The 15,742-nt window shown below is 38.6% G+C and overlaps 1 protein-coding gene across 6 annotated transcripts in view; it reads left to right on the forward strand.

The window, feature by feature from the left end:
• Positions 1-15,742, forward strand: part of LOC306998228 (sickle tail protein homolog) — a 68,875-nt gene that overhangs the window by 22,644 nt on the left and 30,489 nt on the right. The window lies entirely within an intron of this gene.

Below are 15,742 nucleotides of genomic sequence, written 5' to 3' on the forward strand. Positions count from 1 at the left end.
TTCGCTGAACCGCTAATTCACCCTAAAGGCCATTGCACACTGAATCCGAAATTTTCGTATGCGTTTTTTCGTATTCGTGATTCGGTGGCTCTGAACTGTCAAAGCACCATTCAAACTGCTTGTTACGGATGCGAAAAACGCAGAAAATCGAACCCGTTTCTATTTTTTTTATGACGGACGAAGGTTTCGGAGGCAGTGTGCAAGCGTGATTGACATAAGGTGAGGTCGTATTTATTTTTTAACGTGCGAAAATTTCGGATGCGAATTTCGGACTCAGTGTGCAATGGCCTTAATTCACCGACGTGCGTCTGTGGAGGGAAAAGTCCGCTGTGCGCGGGTGCAAAATAGGAATGATACATGCGTCGATGTACAAAGTCAATTGCGCTGGGTGCAAGATATAGGGCCCATACCGTCTTTATGTTGTTTCTACATTGATTTTGACATTCAGTTTGAAAACATGCTTTACAATATAAAATATATGACACATTTTAATGTTAGGTGTGATTAATTAGGCTACAGAAAAAATGCGCAATTTATTTATTTGTTATGATTTCTTTTAATCAATTGGCAACAGTAATACATTGTTTTAGACGGTCTAAAACAAAACCAGACATGTACATGAACACTGAACAAAGCTGAGAGAGGCGCTGATTTGTAGTCAATTCTCCTTTACTAAAACCTGAAGTCTGAAAGAGTTTCGTGAGTGTGTTTTGTATCCTAGAGACCTAGTGTAGTATTTATACCCTCCTTATGGGTTAGCTTGGAAACAGAATACCATTAGTAAAGAGCTTAGAGGTGTAAACTTGGCTGTGGCAGCTCTTAAGTCTCTCATTGGTTGAATAAAGCTGACCTGCTCAGGGACTTTTATCTGTGTTGTTGGTGTCTATCTAATGGTGCTGAAAGAGGAATGACTAAAAATATGATGTCCTCTGGGCAGCCCTTCATATAAATGTCAGTTTTGCCCATTGGACTGTATAGTTGGACTGTTATCACTTTGTTCTCAGTCTTTCTTTTAAATGTTAAAAGTGGTTGGGGAGAAAGTTACTTGATAGAAAAAGTGCAGCTTTGAACATTAAAGCTGCTGGTAATTTTTTTGAGACTCTTAAAACCTATATGTAGATCATATGTGTTATGTCTATCAGCATATTAGAATGATTTCTGAAGGATCATGTGACACTGGAATAATGTCTGCTGAAACTTCAGCTTTGCCATCACAGTTTTACAAGTACAGTTTTATATATGTTTTATATATATATTTTTTTTTTTAATTGTAATATTACAGTTTTTTTCTCTAACAATATTAAGAGAATTCTTTAAAAACACTTTAAAACATCTTACCAACACCAACATTTTGAGTGATAGTGTATAATACTACAGTATAAAAGAATGTTGTTGAGATAGGCTACTCGTTGTGTAGTCACTCTAAAAAATGCTGGGTTGTTTCAACCAAATTTTGGGTCAAATATGGACAAACCCAGCCGTTGGGTTAAATTTGTAAATTGAAATTTTAACCCAATGTTTGGGTTTGTCTATATTTGACGCAAAATTGGGTTGAAACAACCCAGCATTTTTTAGGCATTGTTGCTTTGGCTCAAATCTTTGTTGATTCATTCTTTCTCACTCTATCTGGGGATGGACAGGAAGAGAGGGTGGAGGAACCAGCTACGGAAATTGGTGATTAACTACAACAAGCAAAACCCTTTCCAATTCTTTCAAACAATGGGCAGGTGTTGGAAATATTATACGAAAAACAATGAGGAATGGAACTTTTAGCATCATCTTCTGAGAAACATCTTGCTATCCCACTTTATTAAGGTGGGGGTGCAGAGATCAAAATCAGCTCTACTGCTTTAAACTTTGTTAAAAATGTTGTTGAAACCTCTGTTGTTGTCTGTTCAGGGTCACGGGTAGGGTTTGTTGCTGAAAAACGAACCCCTTGCTGACAGAATGAGAGCTGTGCTTTGAAACGTGAAGGAATGCTCTCATTGGCTTTATTGTGTTCTTTGTCTTAAACCTCTGATGCCGTAACCTGTGTCCAAACCCTCTGGAACCAGAAACATAAACACTTCTTAACTAATTGTCTTTACCTTTTAGTCAGTGATCTCTCTGTCACCTGTCCTGTGTTTGCTGAGAGTTTACAAAGGTTAGTCTTACAATAGACCCTCCTTTTTGCTGCATCTCTACTTCACACACTCTCTAACTTACATAAATTTCAGCTCTGAAGGGCAGAGAGTAGAGCAGTGGTTTGAAAAGTGAGCGAGACACTCATATATTTAATAGAGGGACACAGTGTGAGGCTCACACCGAGCAGGATGCACATGCAAACTTACTCAGAGGACATTTACAGCTGGTGAGTTTTTGTAGGACTGAATTACCCCTATAAATGTCAATTCATTTATAGGCACACATTTCATAAACTGTAGTTTGGGATGCTTTGGTTTTATGTTTGTATTGTTGCTTAAGAACTCCTTTGCAGATATTGAACTTTGCCATTGAGATTTATATTGCACGTTTTAACAACCAGAATCAGCCTGTAGTAAAAGTGCTATAATTATTTAGACTTCAGCATTTTTGCAAAGCTTTTTGTCATTGAACCAGTGTAAAGAGTGGGATATTTCCGATTTTGAAACATGACAAGCATGCAATATATGTTTATGGCACTAAGAGCATGTTATCTTAAATACAACAGTACAACAGAGTGAGGTAGATTGTTAAGGTAAATCCTTATTTATGCACCACCATGAGTGATGAAGTATGGCCATGTCATATAATTCATATTCAGGTTACCGGTATTAATTTTCAGGAATTGGAAGCTTGTATCATTTCAGCTGATTCATTTAATAGAATGATCGTGGAATGAAAATTTGGCAGTTGCTAAAAAGGTATCAGCATGGAGCCAAAAGTTTTCACTTTTCTTGTTCCTCTACTCAGAAAATGTTTGAGGAGTGCTTTATTTTGGCGAACCACATATGTGCTTGTATGATTTAGGAACAGGAACAGAGTTGTGGCTCTGTCTACCTCGCTTTCAATAGATTGGCATTGGCATAACGAGAGTGTGAAATGTGCAAAGTGGAGTGTTGCTCACCTCATTTGCAGTAAAGATGTTATTTGTGTCATATACTTTCACACATGCTGGCCAAGTGATCGTTTCTTGCATTAGAGAGCAATAAAGCAGTCATCTCCGTTTAATCTAAAGTTTTGTCCTCTATAGGAAATAAGATGTCTGATAGCTTTATGGTCTGTTAAAAACACTGCAACTAGATGCAGCAAAGCCCTTACAATTAGAAAACTCTTGGTGATAATATTATAACAATGAGTTTTCTTATTTATGAGTTGTTGTTTTGTTTTTTGTATTAAACCAGTTCAGCACAAACTATGGTCTGTTACGGTCTGTTAACACTGCAGCAGATAAAAAAAATCAAGTGCTGGGAATGGTCCATATAGCAAAGTATCCTTCCACCAGTGTTCCTACAATACTTAACTTTTGTCCCTCTAGCGGTTGAAGTGTAAAACTGCACATTATTTGCAGATGAAAATTTTTTGGGGAAATTATGTGGGTTGGGCTTAGTAGCTTCAACAACTTTACAGCCTCATTAAAGTTGCGATGTAATGGTAGTAGCGACAGAACTTTTCTCATTGTGACATACACCCAAGTTTAATGGATTATCGAAAAAGAGAAAAAGTATGTTGGTGACTTTGTTCGATCTAACTGTTGTGAATGGATTTTGACATGGGCGTTGCTCTCAAAAATGAATGTAAGCTTGAAGCTGACTGTGAAGGGGCGGGTTTAAGCAGACGAAATTGTTGGAGAAATCGAAGCATAGTATGCGACACCAGAGAGAAGTTTGTCGTTTCACATGATCTACATTTTGATTAAACATTAGGAGGTTAAAGAAACAAAAATAAAGCACACATGGATGAATTGTTCACAATGCAAACTATAACATGCATTTAGTGGATAAATAGGGTGAATTTTATTTAATGCCGACTTTAAGGTGAACATTTCTATACTCAAATAAGATTTTCAATATATGAAAAATGTATTGTCAGAATAATTTGTTCTGTATGAGCCATGGCATTAGTAATGAGTTGGCTATGTGCAGAGAGTGTCACAGTATTGAAACCAGGGTTCAACTTCAGATATTTGTGATAGATTAACAGAGATTTGAGTCCTAATGGGGTAGAATGCAGGGCTCTACTGTGAGCCAGCTAAATGGTCTATGAAATAGCACTGGTTGATGAGGCTTAATTGTTGTTGAGGTCTGCTGAAATGCTGATGGCCATGCATCAGCCCAAATCTTTTGAGCCGAGGCATTTGTATGAGTGGCTGCTGGATGGGTTGCATTCCGATGCTTTGCTGACTTAGGGAGGATTTGTATTTAACGCAAATGTGCCACCAGCGCTGAGTTAGAGAGCAGGGAAGGCTCATTCAATACGTCCAACAGGCAACAACACTATCAAATGTTTGTATAATACATTTGATGTCATTTGAAGTAGCAGATGTTCATGGAACAGGCAGATGTTTGTACATGAACTATATGGGTACATTGTATTATGTTTCTACATTTTATAAAAGAACCGCTATTATGCTATTTCAAAGGTTCCTAATTAAGGTTTCCTAATTTAATTACATAATATACATTGCACATCACCTAATTTTTCAATGATTCTCAAACGACTCGTCAGATGAATCAGTCTCTCTAAATCCCTCCTTTCCGTGACCTTACTCTGCTCTGATTGACCAGACAGCCCAGTGTGTTACGATTGGTCTACCGCTTACAGCGAGTGTCGGAAACTATACGCCAATTACCATAACTGAACTTCAGGAAGCTTCCTCAACGATTGTACACACTGTAAAGACAGTAACAATGACGTCGATTTTACCATATCAATCCAAGCATGAGTCCGATGATGAAACATTGGAAGAACTAGTTATTCCACCCGAACCTCCATCGCAAGGATGACTTGAGCAGGACTGTAATTCCTCACCATCAGCATCAACAAGTGTATGTCCATCAACAAACTGATGTGTATATTTCTAATTTATTGTGGTGCACATGCGGGAACTGTATTAACCGTATCAATAATGGCGCATTTGTTGCGCATGCGTAGCTGAGCACTAATGTGAATGACTGATGGAACATAAAAATTTGCAAACCAAATCTTGCTTTAACTTTACTCAAAATACTAAGAACAGCAGACAATCTGCATTAAATCGACACAGGTAATAGTGGGCCTACAGCAGATTAGCAGAACTATTTCAGTAAGACAATAATGTGAGTTAGCCGGAAACTTGCACAATATAAAACACAAAACGATGTATTTTGAACACCCGGTAAAATATATACATCAATAATTATTCATACTTACAGGTTGTGATTCTGAGGAGTAAGCTGGTCCAAATAGACTGGGTGCTAAGCCATCTTTCAAGAGAAAGGGTTTTGCGAATCCCGTGTTGAACTCTAAGATTCGAGAAGCAGTCGTCAGTAAAATTACATGTTTGAGGGCAGGTGAAGTTGTTCGCGGACAACAACAGAATGAAATTTTTTTGGCCATTATACAGAAAGAATATAGGCCTAGACTATATTTTAAATGTTTACCTGTTCAAAACACTAATATATTTGCGCTTATATTTACTAATACATATGGCCAAGCTAACAAAAATGGACTAAAATCCACAAAGCTCAAATTTTGAAGGGACTTTAAAGGGACACTAAGTATCTTTTTAGGTATTTTATTATCTAAAATCAATATTTTTATTCATAAATATGTCCTCAATGGTGTACAAATACCTCGGCCAATTATCTGACTTATCCTTATAAATGAAGAATTTATTATCTTTATGGGACGGGTAGGTCCACGGAGGCTTCATGTAGTTCCGCCATCTAGCAAAACTATAATAGCAGAGAGGGACAAAAAGTACTAAGCCAACGCGTTTCCACAATGCGTTTTCGTTCAGAGCCAGCCGAAACCAGCAGAAACGCAGGTGCAGAGCAGTGAGAGGCGCTTGAAACTGCACCGGCAAGTGTAAAAGTCTGGATTGCATTGTTATTATGGACCATACATATGCCGCGCCACAGGAGAAGAAAACATCGTCGCCAAAAAAGTCAAAAATAGAACGTAAAATGCATGGGATTTCCCCTTTTCTGGTCAATGTATCCCTGCCTCTGCTTAATTATTTTTATCCCCGGTGGGGATAAATTTATCCTCCCCTCAAAGTGATCATATTGCTACTACATAGTGGCGAGACGGATCACAAAACTTATCACGGATCCGTGGTGATGATTACTCACTCTCTCGAGCGTCTGGCGCGAGTGATTTCAATGTAAAGACGAGTTTATGCACATCTAGAGGTCCTGCGGCGCGGTGTTTAGCGTGGCGCGGTAGACGCGAGCCTCATTCTACTCCAGTTTGCGCGAATGAGGCGAATTGCTATCACAGATAATGTCTTACCATTTCACTGTAGCTCAGCATCGCGATGTAAAGTTAACGTTATTGCATGATCACAGTTCATATGTGTGGGGAAAGATAAGCTATTAGAGTAAAAATATTGCGTTAGGCTACTTCAGTTAATAAGAAAAAAGATTTTACAATTCCTGCACATGCAGTGATGAAGTTCATGTTCTCATGATTTATTTTTATGAATAACAATGTTTCAAAACATCCCCCCCCCCCCCCCCACCCTACCCTATTTTTGGTACATATCGCCTACCGTAGATGCAATGCGCATTTGAAAAAGTGAGGCGCTGGAGAGTAAAATTAGTTTGAATGCATGTCATAACGTGTCCCGTGAAGGTCAAGGGGAGGTGGTAGATAGGCTCAGGACTCAGACATCATCCAAAGAGGATTTTTATTAAATGCCAGTGGATAAGAAGGGGTGAACATATTCACAGTGATGTCTCAAATAAAAATAAAAAATTACAAAATTAAACAAAAATAAATATACACTTAACTCAGTGCAAACTTTGATGTATCAACCAAAGGAAAAACAAATTGCTACAGGCAGCATAATCTTCAGGAGTACATTCAGCAAAATAACCCCATCTTTACCTCCCAAGGTTCAGTTTAGACTGTCTTATATAGCCTAGGACAGGCTCATTACCCTCACGACCGTACCAACTGCAGGGGCATCAATACAAAAACCTTTGTAGCAAAATAACTTCCAAAAATAACTTCCAACAATAATTTAAATAAACTCATTCAGCAACTTAAACTACATGTAAACACCATAAGGCATTTCCCCATGCCCACATTACCAAGGGTTAAGTCCCATTCCCTATTATTAGAGATGGTTTGCCCCAACACAAGAAAAGGGAAAGCTGTGGTCCCGCCCCCTCCTTTGAGGAGTCACAGGAACAGGAAATGGTGAGTAGACAACATGTGGGGTAACAGTTTGCCATGTGGCAATAACTACAGATTTGAAATAATAAATACCAAAACGTATAACTACAAACTTGTCTCTGTGTGGTTAATGAGAAAAACAAAGGAAAACTATAGTAGACATAACATGTTGTGATGACCGCTGATATGTGCACCTATCTGCAATCAACTCAAACAGCATATCTTAAACTTATTATAAATTAATGTTATAGAATAGTGAACCTAAGGGACTGCACCATAGTCAACAAACACAAAACCATAAATAACAAATGTAAAGAAACATAAATAAGCCCATAAACAGTTTGTAATGACTTTGGCAGTGATGACGTCATCCTAGTACCCGTCATCACAATGCAAAATACTAATTCAACACTAGATGGGAGTAATTCCTACTTAGTGTCCCTTTAAAGGATTTGTCACTGCAAAACATGTCTGCTTCAAGGAGGAAATGACTTGCACTACATGATTTTAGTGTATCTTAGCACTCTTGAAAAAAAACGTTGTAGGCTAACTTCCAGAGTTGTGTTTGAGCCTTTAACTCAATGCTATGGACAACGCATTCTATCAGCCCAGTTGTAAACCTACTGCCCAAAAAACAATTAAAGGACAAGTTCGGTATTTTACACTTAAAGCCCTGTTTACAGATCGTATCTGATGAAATAGAATGGTTAAGATTAAAATTTGGACACATGCTGCTGTCGCGAGAATTTTAGGTTTATTTAGCTTTTGTGGACCTATTTTGCCAAACGTGTCACACCCGTGATTCTTCCGTTGAGAGCTTGAATAATAGACACTCCAGCGGCGGAATAATACCGCACCTCACACAGCACATTCAATACAAGTCATGGAGTTGGACAAAAACTACAATAAAACCTGTTGGAATGCATCTTTTTCAGTTATTTTTTTTGGAACCGTATCAGTGAACACCCCTGACCACTCGGTGAGTTTCACGTCTTTGTAAACGAAAGTTTAATGTGTTTTAGGAAGGAATCTTCCAGTGCACATAGACAACCATTGTGGGGGTGAGGGGGGAAAGCGATATAAACCTAAAATTCTCGCGACAGCAGCATCTGTCCAAAGTTTAATCTTAACCGTTCTATTTCATCAGATACGATCTGTAAACAGGGCTTTAAGTGTAAAATACCGAACTTGTCCTTTAAGCGATGATCACCAAAACCCAAAGCTTTTCACCCAGTGCATCACGTGCATATTCTGCACTAGCCTTCTAGCATTGCTTACAAAGTCTCTGTGTGTGATGTACTTTAATGAGCTCTCTCTGTGCACATGTCCATTTATATTATGTCGTGCTTTAGAACCCTGGTTAAGCTCAGCTGAAGTTCACATATTAATATTTACACTCCTTTGACAATCTAATGCAAGTTCGCCTCATGAATCATGCTTGTCAGAGAACACAGCAATTTGTTCCGAGCTTGGAGAGAACAAGATTTAATTTTTGTTTTTTAAATCAACTTCACCGTCTCCTCAGCACAGCAGAAGTACTAAAACGATGAGCTTGCTGGAACAGTCTGAAGTCATCCATGTCGAGTTTCTGTGTAATATCAGCTGAGGAGCATTTTTCCATGTTGTCACTTAGACTGCTTACTTACACAAATTAGGGTGGAATAAGGTTTACAGTAGCCTACATCTCCCCTGCATTTTACCTATTTAACGTTAATTTCCCAATTTAAGGTCACGTTGTAAAGTCTACACAGAACTAAGCACAGTATCAATTTTGCTTAAAACCTTTATTATTACCATATCAGCTCTTTGAATCAATAACGGTTTATTGAAACTTGTCGACTTGTAGTCCCATAGACATAGGGGTAGTTACGTATTTATTATGTCCATGTAGAGGGTTTTAAAACTGCAGTAAGCTAAATTAAGAAACGCGCTTTTGCTTTTAAAACGCAAACAAAATGGAAAAGAGCGCGGGTGTCGTTTTCAAAAGTTGAAGTAAACATGGCGCGAGACAAACTGACAAACCAGAAGAGATGCAATAACGGTAAAAGACGCCTGTTCAACGCATTGATCTATATGTTTAGATCTAAAACAACATTTTCTCTTTATTTTTTCATCACAGGCTAGCTATGGCGAACAAAGGGCAATAATTTATATTCAAACGTTATTTGACGCTAGGCTAGCTAAGGTGAGTGAATCTTCAAAAAGATCAGGGTAGCTACTCACCAATAGCAGATTACAAGAGGACAATATGTCTGTTATCTTCTGAACTATTCTGTCTTAAGTCCGCACGCAGTCTTTTTTAGCTCTCCAATATGATCGTTTGTTGATGAGCTTAAACTCATTAATGCGCGCGCCGTACCTGCTCGTGCAATTGACTCCTCCCCCATTGTAGGCACATTTACAAAATAACCGTTTATATACTGTCTATGGTATTAAACCCCTTTTTGTTAGTGTTTTATTTGTAATTTTTTTTTTGTTCTTTTTTTATTTTTTTTATAAAAGCGACACGGTACTGGAGAATATAAAGTCATGATGGAAAGCCACACAACTCCATTCCGGGGTATGAGCAAAATAGCTTAAATAAGCAAAACAAATTGTTAACAGCTTACTTTGAATATTTTAAAGACACTGGGGTATGATGCTGCTGTCATAACCATTCAAAAGGAAATATAAATAATTTAAATAAAATTACAATTTAAATTAGTCTATAGCAGTCTGTATTAGTGGGTGGACTGGAGCTATAACTTTGTCAGCCCAGCAAAGTGTTGCTGCCATAGTTTATACTGTGTTTAAATTTTAGGTGAGGAGGAGTGGGATTGGCTTATTGTTAGTAGGCCTATGTGTGAGTTACATGGGGGCAGGAAAAACAGCCAAGGCCGAATGAATGGAAAAGCCTGTGCAAGGGGGATCTGTGTGATATTTCCTGACTGTGTTGATGCTGGTGTCCTGATCTAAGTGCATTGCCAAGTTAATGGAAGATTCCTACGCTCTTCACTTCACTACAGTTGGTTCTCTAACAATATGCTCCGATCCTTGATAGAAAGCAGAGTTGAACTAGCCTGGTAATACCAGACTCTGCTACTTCACTTTGCTTCGTAGACAGAGTCTGGAATGGCATAATAGGGAAGTGTTTTCTCTCTCGCTAGGGGGCGATTGTCTGAAGTTTAAAATCATTGGTTACCCGTAAGCCAATCAGATAAGTTAATCTACGCATCCACGGTACAATCACGGCCTCTAAACTTACTTTTGACAGAGTGAAACAAGAAAATATTTGTAGCCAACTCTCAAATTTAGGATTAGATATTTTAAACACAGCCAGTGCCGCTGCTAGCCATTTCGGTGCCCTAAGCATAATTCCTTTATGATGCCCTCTACCCCGAGAAGCTTCATGAGGCACGCGCGCGGTCTCTTGCTCTCGCTCTCTCTCTCCCCCTCTCTCCCCCTCCCTCTCCCTCTCCCTCTCTCCCTCTCCCTCTCTCCCTCTCTGCCGTGCACACGCTACGCGGTTTGGAGCACAGTCTCTGTCTCGCGGGCGCGCTCGCTCTAGATTCCGGAGATTTTAACTAATTCGCGGACATCAGTGAGCCGCTATCAATATGCGGGAGACTCCCGGAACGCTATTTTTTTGGTGCCTCCTCAGCTCTTGGTTCCACGCTCAGCGCGTGGTGGGAGCGGCGGCACTGGTTCACCATAACAGAGCGAATTGCATCCATAGACAGTATATAAACGATTGCATCCCGTGTCTCGTTTCGGTTTTCGATTTCTTTAACCTACAATGTAAACTCGGCGCTTAGCGTCTACGTCACGGCTCTCAGCCCGCCCTCTGTTCGTTGATTGGCCCGGCCGTCCGAAGGCCGGTGGAAAACTGAAAGATAGGCCGCTATCAGAGCCCGTCTACGGAGAGCCTGCCCACTCCCTATTAAGTCCTATAGGCTATATGTCGAACGTCGCATTACGAAACCGGAAAACAGAACGCATCGCTTCCGGTTCAGGTCTTTTGTATGTGCTTCATGCATTTTTTTACTGTTTTACTCAAGATAACTTAAAAGGAGCGAGCAAAGATGATCATAACCAATGTCCCTCGCATGTGAAGATCGATATTTAAAAGTAAAAAAAAAAAATCTTCACACTAACGTTAAGATATTTAAATAGAATAAAACGCCAATAACAAAGTGAGATAGGTAGGTTAGCTGATTACCTTAAAATTCCATAGATATCGGCGTCAGTTCATACGGCTGTTAACACTTTCTATGACAAGCGGATGCGATGAGACCAGGTTTCCGGTTTCGTCATGCGACGTTCGACATATACCCTATTGTACCGAATTTTTGGTTGTAGTTCCACCAGAGTTCCACTGGGGGCGATCGCCCGAGTGCAAAATGAATGGGAGTCTATGGGGCTAGACGGCTAAATTTGTCTCTTTCACCCGATTGCCATTGAGAAATCTCAGATTTGATTGTAGCTTTGGCAAGTTCAACATGGGTTATAGGTCGAAAGTTGAATGAACGAGTACTTATGTTCTTTCGATTTCTTACGGGTTGAGTTGTTGTTGCTCATAACACGCTAGCATTCTGCTAATGAGCGCTGTTTGGTCAGTGAATGACTGGTTACGACCAGAGAAAAATTCGGTACAATAGGGCTTAATAGGGAGTGGGCAGGCTCTCCATAGACGGGCTCTGCCGCTATCTCAGACTGAATACAGGAGCGAAATGAAATTAGCGGAAGTAGGAAGTCTGACGTAGTCAGGCTAGAGTTGAACAGCCTGAAGTTGAATTTTATCCGTTTTTTTTTAATCAGAATTGTATCAGTTAATTTTGGTTTAAATATGTTGTTGCTACACTGAGATTAGTCTTGGCTAATAAAGCACTTTACATGTTTCTATGGACACGGTCTACTTTAGACTGCAAGGGGCTATCAAAATAATTGCAAGGTCATGGAATAAGTTTTTCAGGGAGGTACATTCCTTTCAGTGTGTGAAGCTCAAAGACAGCCAATAAAACGGTCTTATTAAACACTAGATGGCACTGATAGTTTTTTAAAATCAAAGACATTTAGTAAACCAAACTGAATTTAATCAAGTCATCTAACTCCTGGGCCCAGTTGTTCAAAAAGTTAAATTTGGATCAGAATTATTTGCCATGTTTTGCTGTCCAGGATCAGCTAATCCATATTTCTTTTGTGCTGTTTTTTCAAAGCAAATTTGTATCACCCTGATCCAGATACACACTTTTTCAGATTAAGAGATTCATGAGATAATTTTAGGCTGTCTTTTATGCTTTTGTTTGCACCCTCATGTGTTTTTGAAGGAGGCCTGGCTTTGGAGCTTGAATCTTATGCTTTCTAAGCTAGCTCACTATTGCTAGTCTCTCAAAAATGGCATACCCTACCTTTAATTTGCAAAAACTCAAAACATTTTAAAGTGAATGTAAAGTTTCTTGGGATAAACTTTTCGAACGCTAAAACATTTCAATACATTTTTCCTCCCATCTCATATTTTTCCTCCCACCACATTTTTTCTCCCACCATGTCCGTAACCCCTCATGTGTCCCAAAACAAAAACAAACAAATATATTATTGCAATAACAACTGGATGCAACTGTTAGAAACTGTCAACTGTTAGGATTTTGTGATCTAATTCGATTTCAGAATCCCTTTTTTCTTTCGAACAACCCATTTTGAAGATTTGATCCAGTCCGATAGCTGAAATCCGACCAGATTACATTTGAACAACTGGGCCCTGATTTCAGGTACTAGCTGTATTATTTTGAATACTTTGAAATTTGCACTTTGTATATCTGAAGATGTGTTCAAACAGGTCAAGGAATCATTAAGTCAGTTGACGAGAATGTGTTTTTATTTTATTCACACAGTGTCCCTGGAGTTACGTAACACTTAAGACTCAGAGCATTTATTACTGGACTATAAACAAGTGCCAAACACAGTTTAGGATTTGGAAGATAAAGCAATTCTCCCATAACAGGACAGGGAGGTAAGTATGCAAAGCTGCTTATCATGGTTAGCACAGGCGCCAAACACCTATAATGCAAGTGCTGTAGTGAAAACCGATTGAAAGCAAGTCATTAAAAGTCCCACATTTTATTTAGTTTTAGCCTACATAATACTTTCTCAACTGAAGACACCACACTGAATACTAATCACAATACACAGCAGCCTGAACATATAAAACACTCTATAGCCACGCCAGTTATGTCAAATGCCATAGGATGTTCACAATGCCAGTTGGCAGTGCGGGAAAGTCATTTTCCTTTTCACATAAAAAAAACCTTTATCCTCAGAATGGGAAGATAATATCTAATGACCTAGAATCATTGTCTCACAGTGGATCTAACCAGATTTTCTTAAATCAATATTTATCTGACCATTTGTTAAAAAATAATAATAAATAAACAATTATATATATTATTTTCGGTCAAATGTTTGGAGTCTTATGCTCACCAAGGCTGCATTTATTTGACCAGAATACAGTAAAAAAAAAAAAATATTTTGCATGTGGATACCATTTATTTAGCCTGATTACATTAGATGCTATAACATTAGGGATTTCCTCCTTTTCTGTCACATCGTAGCTGTGCATCTATGGCTGATTATTCTCTCAGGAAGAAGCACACAATGAATTTCTTGTCTGGCCCTTTAATGACCCCATATAGTAGATTTTGTGTGTCTACATGACATGTGACTGCTACCTAATTCTCTCACGAAAGAGGCAGAGGAATCAACATTTACTTGCAGAGGAAAGCAAATACTTGTGAAGCCAGACCAGCAAATCCCTCAACCTCTTGAAGTCATCCACACTTATAGCTTAGTGGAGTGATGAGACATTAGTCAAACACAGTTTGGAGTCCTGCGTGTGATGTGTTTAATGGTAAACTTCAGATGAAATGTCAGAGCGAGAATTTCGAATGTGTTGACAAATGGCTAATGCTGTCTGGCTTTGCCTCAGCATGTCCACACCATAATGCTTAAGTTTAGTTTTGGAGATACAGTCCCATGTGCATAAGCAACATCTGTGAGTGGAGAGAGGAAATCCTCTCCATAAAGTGACCTTACATGCTTGCAAAATGACAGACAATGCCTGGATTTTCTCCAGTGGTTGCCTGTTTTACTGAGGAGAGTTTTCCGAGGAAGTGAAAGGATAGGGGAAGTTTTTTATTAATCCATACACTTGAAACTGGATAACATTAAAAGACCATTAAGTGGCAAGTTTTACACTGGGAGAAATTGGATGTAAACATTATAAGTAACCCAGAGGGGGTTTTCAAGGCCACTGGAGATAATGTTAGTTCATTCTTTCTTCATCAGAAGTAATTAAAAGACAATAAAAAAATAATGTAGATGACAAATGGATGAATGGAGAGATGCTTCAACAATGACAGATTTAATAAACAAAACAGCTCACTGCGACACTAACACAAAATATGCCAATTATTCATTATCATATCTTACAGCGCTTTGAGCATCAAAAATGTTTGTCCCAATTTTCTTTATAAAATAAAATTACTGTTCAGTAAGATTGTTTGATTATTTGAAAAATATATATATTTACTCATCAAGGATGCATTAAATTGATCAAAAGTATCTTTTAATGAAGATATTCAAAAGATTCATATTTCAAAGTATCCTGACAAAAGGTATCACAGTTTCTACGAAATGTTTAGAGCAGCAAATCAACATAGAATGATTTCTGATGGATGATGTGATACTGAAGACTGAAGGAATGATGCTGAAAATTCAGCTTTGCCATCACATGAATAAATTTCACTTTAAAATATATTCAAATAGAAAACTGTTCATTTAAATAATATTCATTATATATATTAGAGATCATCTGCGAATCAAGGGACAACATGTCCTCCCTCATATATATACTAATAATACTGCAGTTATGTATATATGATAGCTTTCAGAGTGCATGTTTTAGTCCAGCAACAATCAGGCATTCATACATAATCACCACAGGGACAGCTGGCTATCATCAGTTATCTATGATGACCACTCAGCAGCATTAACCGTGGCCTTCCTCTCGGGGGCTGTCTAGATGCCTGATGTTGATCACACACCAAATCAAATGGGTTGTGAAAATGTAGGGAACATCTCTCTTCTGGTCGGAGGCGAGAAACGCCCTGTAAAAATGTTTAATGTTCCTCTAGTACAGATGTAAGTTATCACTCCTCCTCAACATACCTCGTTCACAATATGTGACACTTTCTGCACAAAAATGAGAAAAATGATTTATATGCCCTCGTGCAATATATTTTATGGGGAATAAGTGCATAGGCATGCAAACAGGAAACGTTTTCATCTTCATCGGTCTGACCCTCTTCAGTCTTGTTGACAGTGTGATTTTTCTTTTACAACGTCTCTGTGAAGAAACAAGTCATTT

This window comes from Phoxinus phoxinus (genome assembly GCF_949152265.1).
Source record: "Phoxinus phoxinus genome assembly, chromosome: 5".
NCBI classification, from domain to species: domain Eukaryota; kingdom Metazoa; phylum Chordata; class Actinopteri; order Cypriniformes; family Leuciscidae; genus Phoxinus; species Phoxinus phoxinus.